Genomic DNA, 8,120 nt, shown 5'->3' with positions numbered 1-8,120 from the left:
GGAGACACGCTGGAACACGTTCACGTGATCAGAGACTATTTATAGACGATCATTGATGAAATAAGACCCTGGAACAGCTTCCATCAGTAATAACATTATTGTTATTCAAAAACAGTTTAACTTCTCAACATAAACTTCTATGTAAATGTTACATTTACATAGAAGTTACTACTTATTCTAAAAAGTTATTTAATCTTTTTAAGTTATGTCTTAATATGTCCCCGTCTGTATCAGAGGTGAATTACTAATCCAGTTGGATTGACTTCATGGCTACCGAAGGCCATGAGCTGTGGTTGAAAGCTCCAGAGAACACTGCTGTAATGGGATAGTTTTACAGAACCGCATCCATCCGCCACCAGTGACGAGGACCAACACGGACTGAAGACATTTATGAGGACATTTATAACGACTCCAGTTTCTCTGTGAAGAACTACTTAAGTATCAGAGCGTCAGTTCAAGGAAGACAAAGGTCAACGTATCCTCAAACAACTGTTACTTTGATATTTTACTAAAAGTTACACCTGATTTATCATGTTTTCCTACAAACGTCCAGCAATATGGTCCATTTCTGCTCGATGCATTAATACAGTTGTTTCAAAATAAACTTCCATCTTCACAGGAAACGACTTAGTTATGTTCAGACAACTAAACTACTTAGTTATGTTCAGACAACTAAACTACTTAGTTATGTTCAGACAACTAAACTACTTAGTTATGTTCAGACAACTAAACTACTTAGTTAGGTTTAAGAAAGGATCGTTGTTCCGTTACAGAAGTACAGATGTTTCATGAGAAATAAATCGGTGTTGACTTCTCGTTTCACAAAAAGAAACAAACAGCGGATCCAAAACTTAGTAACAGCTTTTCTAAAGCTTAAAAGATTTTTAAAAAAGACACAATGTGGAAGCAGCTGATCAGTGTTAGTGGTGTTTTGTGTCTTAACTCAAAGTAACTATTTCCATCTGCAATGTGGGAGAAGTTTAAAGTAGGACAGAAGAAAATACTAAAGTAAAGAACCTTAAAGAAGCAGTACTTGAGTAAATGTTCTTTACTTTCTGCCACTGAAAGAGAAGAAATCTTTGTTCATTGAATCTAGAAACCAAACTGTGAAAACCAACATTATCCTCTCACACACACACACACACACACACACACACACACACACACACACACACAGCTCTGTTTGAGGCAGTGAATGAATGGAGTATCTGACCCTGTGAATGAGCAGAGATCGGGGGGGTGAGGAGGCGTCGGCTTTAGGCAGCTGCCAACATTATCATGCAAACCTCCAGCTTTTGTTTTCTTTGGGGGGGTCTGACAGAGCCAACCAGGATTGGACGAGGACCTCCAGAGTCCATCAGACTATGAATGAGGTCCACGCTACACCACCGACAGCTAAATGTTCACTTTTCTCAATGAGGTTTGGTGGGTTTCTAAATAAAGAACAGAGCTGTCAATCATCTGCTGTAACTTTCTGGAAACAAAAAATCAATCACCAGAATCCAGTTTGGCCCAACATCTCCCGGTGGACTAACCAGCCTTTCTCAGAGCTTTCTACCACGTTTGATTTTGCTAAACTGAAAAACATTTTCCCCAAAAGTTGAAAAGAGTTCAAGAGAGAACCTTCAAACGTTCTGAGCACTCAGAACGTGGTGTTCTGTGTGCTGCTAGAACCGATAGCTTCCCTTCACCCTCACATTAAAGAGAGGAAACAAGTCCGCTGTGTGTTTGTGAACACGTTTTGTTAAAGGACACAAAGAATGAGCCCAACGAGGTCACACTGCTGGCACCGCCCGGCCTCAGAGCGCCCAGAGCACCGGCCTCAGAGCACCGCCCGGCCTCAGAGCACCGGCCTCAGAGCACCGGCCCTCAGAGCACCGCCGCCCGGCCTCAGAGCACCGCCCGGCCTCCGCCCGCACCGGCCTCAGAGCACCGCACCGGCCTCAGAGCGCCGCCCGGCCTCGCCGACCGGCCTCAGAGCACCGCCCGGCCTCAGAGCACCGCCCGGCCTCAGAGCACCGACCGGCCTCAGAGCACCGCGGCTAAACGTCCAGCCTCCTCTTCACAGCAGATGATTGACAGTTCTCTCCTTCTTCTATGAAACAATGTGAACGCATCACCGTTTACATTTGAAATCGTTTCCTAACAAACAGAATCACGTCTACCTCAAGGACTTCTTACTGACTGTAACCACGGTCGCTCTGCTGATCAACACTGAAGGGAAATCTTTCACATGAAGTCTGGTTTGTTTGACAAAGACTTAGTTCCTTTATTTCATTTCTGCTACATTTATTTTGTTTAAGACAATTTCAAGGCAATTGTGACTTAATGATTAATTGAGTAGTAATTAGTTATTAATTAATATTAGTTATTGTTTAATCGATAATGAAAATAATATATGTGAGTGCAGAAAACAAATAAATCAATTTTAGGTTGTGTTTTTCTTTTGCTCTGAACAACAGTCATTAATGGTTCTAATCCTGCTGTAATAAAGAAGATAATAAAGTATAAAGTCTGTTTGAATTAAAGCTTTATGGAGACTTTAAAACAAACACTGCTGGTAATATATATATATATATATATATATAATATATTCACTCTCAGGGCTAAAGCCACGATGTGAAGCTGCACCAATAACCTGAGGATCTAAAGTTAGACTGGAGACTCTCATCAGGGTCTTTGGTTCCACAGTCTGTGCTTCCCAGCGTTCTTTGCATAACTATGAAGAATAAAAAGCTGTAACTTGTAGATAATCCACAAAATGAATGTGTACGTTATCAACATAATCATGAAGGACAAAGTGTAGAGAGGGTGAGGAGCAGAGGGCGACCAACAACGACCACGAGAACCACGGCCAATAACGTGTCTTAACTCTGACCACGAGAACCACGGCCAATAACGTGTCTGAACTCTGAACCGTTCAAAACGTCATTCAGCAGCTGTGTTCCCTCAGAAACAAGCAGCTTCTCAGGAACAGGAAGAGGCTCTGCTCTCACAGCTCATCTGCTCTTCTTCTTCCCCTCTTTGTGACCCGTCTAAGTTCTGACCCGTCTCAGTTCTGACCCGTCTTAGTTCTGACCCGTCTAAGTTCTGACCCGTCTTAGTTCTGACCCGTCTTAGTTCTGACCCGTCTTAGCTCTGACCCGCTCTGGCTCTTTATTCTGGACGTCTCCACCGTGGAGTCCGCTGACGTTCCTTCCTCTTTAGTGAACGTTCTCCTTCATGTCTAGGTGGACTTTCATTAGCAGCAGTTTGTAGGAACTAAAGTCTCATTTGATTGGTTGTTTCTCTGACGACCATGTGACCAACATGGATGACATCCAACCTGCTGATAAACTCAACTTTCATTTTCTTTATGCAGATATATGAAGATATTATTCCCACATGACTGCAGAGATCATGAAGCCTCTCCTGTCGTTTTTCATATATATATATATATATATATATATATATATATGCATTTATATATATATGTATAGTATTATTTACAATAATAATACTAATAATACTATTAATAATAATAATAATAATAACAAACGACTGAATATACCAATAATAATGTTAAAAACTATCACATAATAATAATAATACTATTAAAAAACCCTATTATTCATTATATTAAGAAATACTTAAAACATAAATGATAATATTTAAACATACTAAAGACAGTATTAATAATATAAATCAGTAGAGTGAATATATAAATATATATATATATATAAATATATATAAATATATATATATATGGGTCTTCCTCATCCTTTATCAATACTGAACACTCTGAGAACACTACTGTGATAGTGTTTCTCCAGTATAAATACATAAATACTGTGATAGTGTTTCTCCAGCTGTGGATGTGAAGACATGTTGTCCTTCTGTGTGTGTGTGTGTGTGTGTGTGTGTGTGTGTGTGTGTCTCTCTATGTGTGTGTGTGTGTGTGTGTGTGTGTGTGTGTGTGTCTCTCTATATGTGTGTGTGTGTGTGTGTCTCTGTGTGTGTATATGTGTATATATGTGTGTGTGTTTGTGTGTGTGTGTGTCTCTGTGTGTCTCTATGTGTGTGTGTGTGTGTGTGTGTGTGTGTGTGTGTGTGTGTGTGTGTCTCTATGTGTGTGTGTGTGTGTGTCTCTCTATGTGTGTGTGTGTGTCTCTATGTGTGTGTGTGTGTGTGTGTGTCTCTCTATGTGTGTGTGTGTGTCTCTATGTGTGTGTGTGTGTGTGTCTCTCTATGTGTGTGTGTGTGTCTCTATGTGTGTGTGTGTGTCTCTCTGTGTGTGTGTGTGTGTCTCTATGTGTGTGTGTGTGTGTGTGTCTCTCTATGTGTGTGTGTGTGTCTCTATGTGTGTGTGTGTGTCTCTATGTGTGTCTCTATGTGTGTCTCTATGTGTGTCTCTATGTGTGTGTCTCTGTGTGTGTGTCTCTATGTATGTGTGTGTGTGTGTGTGTGTGTCTCTATGTGTGTCTCTATGTGTGTGTCTCTGTGTGTGTGTGTGTGTGTGTGTGTGTCTCTCTCTCTGTATATGTGTGTGTGTGTGTGTGTGTCTCTCTCTCTCTGTGTGTGTGTGTGTGTGTGTGTGTGTCTCTCTCTCTGTGTGTGTGTGTGTATATGTGTGTGTGTGTGTCTCTCTGTGTGTGTGTGTGTGTGTGTGTATATATGTGTGTGTCTCTCTCTCTGTATGTGTGTGTGATGCTCAGTGATGCTGACAGACTCCGTCAGGCTGCAGCCGACTGACCCACTTTCTGCAGAACGAGCTGCTGCCGAGAGACCGTCCGCGCGGTGCCGCGACGCGTCACACACACACACACACACACACACACACACACACACACACACACACACACACACACACACACACACACACACGTAGAGACACACACACAAAGCCGCTCGTTCCGCACCGCACCGCCGCGTCGCTGCAGACGTGCGGCGACGCGGCGACGCGGCGGTGCGGTGCGGAACGCTCGTTCGCGCCGCGTCTCCTCACCTGCGTGCAGCAGCAGATCGTCCAGAGCAGCAGCATGCTGCGTGCGGGGAGCAGCACTCTGCGCATCCGAACAATGGCCTCCTCCTCCTCCTCCTCCTCCTCCTCCTCCTCCTCCTCCTCCTCCTCTGCAGCGGACCGCGGGCTCGTCTCCGCCGCTCTCAGCTGCTGCTCTTCATCCTCCTCATCCTCCTCCTCCTCCTCTTCTCCTCTTCTGGTCCTCCTCCTGGAACCGGAGCCTCGGGGACTGTGAGGGAAGCAGGCCGGGCTCCGGCGTGCACGCCGCGGCCTGGAGACGAGCAGGAGGTCGGTGGTGTCTGTCCGTGGTGATGAAGCTGCTGCAGCGAAGCCCCGCCCTGTTCTCCTCCCCCACCTCCTCCTCCTGCACCCTCCTCTCTGTGCCCTCCCTCATCTCCTCCTCTCCTCCTCCCCCACCCTCCACTGCCTCCTTATCCCGGTCCCCCTTCTCCTTCTCCTCCTCCATCTCCTCCTTTTTCCTCCTCCTCCTCCTTTTTCCTCCTTCTCCTCCTTCTCCCCCATCTCCTCCTTTTTCCTCCTCCTCCTCCTCCTTTTCCTCCATCTCCCCCTCCTTCTCCTCCATCTCCTCCTTCTCCCCCTCCATCTCCTCCTTCTCCTCCATCTCCTCCTTCTCCTCCATCTCCTCCTTCTCCTCCTCCTCCTTCTCCTCCTCTCTCCTCCTCCTCTCTATTCTCTCCTCCTCCTCCTCCTCACTGGGAACCAGTAGGAGTGAACAACCCTTTTCTAACTGGTTACGTTCCTCTCAGACTGGTGGAGAATCTAAAGTATAACTTTAGTTTCTCCACTTTAATTACTTTATGAATCATTAATAATAAACATGATTTATTATTAATGATTCATAAAGTAATTAAAGTGAAGAACATCCATAAATACAGCGTGTATCATAGTACCGGCTCCTTCACGTGTACTACGTGTACTACATGTAGTACACGTACTACATGTACTACATGTACTGTATGTAGTACATGTACTACATGTACTACATGTAGTACATGTACTACATGTAGTACGTGTACTACATGTAGTACATGTAGTATACATGTAGTACATACATGTAGTACGTGTACTACATGTAGTACGTGTACTACACGTACTACATGTAGTACATGTAGTACGTGTACTACATGTACTACATGTACTACATACATGTAGTACATGTAGTATGTATGTAGTACATGTACATGTACATGTACATGTACATGTACTACATGTAGTACATGTATACATGTACTGTAGTACATGTACTACATGTAGTACATGTAGTACATGTACTACATGTGTACATATGTACTACATACATGATACTACATGTTTACATACACAGTAGTACTTTACATCAGCCTTTAATAACTACATGTAGTACATGTACTTTACATGTAGTACATATGAAACATGTTACATGTAGTACATGTTCTTAGTACATGTATGTACATGTACATGTACATGTACATGTACATCACAGTACACACTACATTACAGTACACATTACATCACAGTACACATTACATTACAGTACATATTACATTACATATTACATTACAGTACACATATGTACTACATTACAGTACATATTACATCACATTACATTACAGTACATACAGTACATATTACATTACATATTGTAGTACATATTACATGTATGTACTACATACATTACAGTACATATTACATGTACAGTACATGTACTACATTGTATTACATGTACTACATACTAGTACAGTACATATTACATTTACATGTACATGATACTACAGTGTTTCTACACAGTAGTCCATATTACATTCTTTACTTCTTCAGTACAGTACTTTAATAACTTACATTCGTGTATATTAAATACTTTACATGTAGTTTTATTACATTACAGAAACATCTCCATCTTATTGAGTTTATTGTTCATTACATGTTCATATTACATTCAGTTGATTCATCATGTTAGTACAACATTACATTGTTACATTAAGTTTATTATTACATGTTACATATGACCGACCTTACTGCGGTGCAAAGGATTGTGGGTCAGAGAAGCATGTGACTGGTGTACTACAGGCACAGTACATTACAGTACATTACATTACATTACATATTACATTACATTACATTACATTTACATTACAGTACATATTACATTACAGTACATATTACATTACAGTACATATTACATCACAGTACATATTACATTACATATTACATTACAGTACATATTACATTACATTACATATTACATTACAGTACATATTACATTACATATTACATTACATTACATATTACATTACATTACATATTACATTAATAAGATAAGATAAGGATTATCTTATCTTATCTTATTACATTACATTACAGTACACATTACATTACATTACATATTACATTACATTACAGTACACATTACATTACAGTACATATTACATTACAGTACATATTGTGGTAGTTTGTGTATTAGAACACAAAATATACATGAAGAGTAATTAAGTTTAGTTTCATATGTTTATATATTAATGTGCTTTTATTTGTAACTCGTCTCTGTTAAGAAACAGATAAATTATTGTTTTAAAATTATAATTAGAAAATATATTATGTTTAAAAACCGTAATTAATAAATGTGAAATATGTTTCTAAAGTTATAAATATAAAGTATTGCTTAATTATGATTGTTTAATGTTATATCTTAATGTCTAATTGTTTAATTGTTTAATAGTATATCTTTATGTCTTATGTCTTATTTTTTGTCAAATATATTAATTGTATATCTATATGTCTAAAAGTGTTAATTGTTTATTGTTTATCTTTATATCTAATGTCTTTGAAATGTTTGATTGTGTATCTTTATTTATGTTTTAAATGTTTAATTGTATATATTTAAATCCAAAGTACATTTATTGTATATCTTTATTTTTAATGTATTTATCATATAGTTTTTATATCTAATGTATTAACTGTTAAATATTTTATCTTTATTTCTTATGTGATAATTGTTTAATAATCTTTATATCTGAGTTAATAATAGTTTAAAATATATTTTTTATTTATAATGTGATAATAGTTTAATCGTTCATCTTTATATCTCATGTATTCATGTATTAATAGTAAATCTTTATATATT

Source organism: Anoplopoma fimbria, chromosome 23, assembly GCF_027596085.1.
Source record: "Anoplopoma fimbria isolate UVic2021 breed Golden Eagle Sablefish chromosome 23, Afim_UVic_2022, whole genome shotgun sequence".
NCBI classification, from domain to species: Eukaryota; Metazoa; Chordata; class Actinopteri; order Perciformes; family Anoplopomatidae; genus Anoplopoma; species Anoplopoma fimbria.
The sequence above is the reverse complement of the archived record's forward strand: the minus strand, read 5'-3'. Positions refer to the sequence as shown.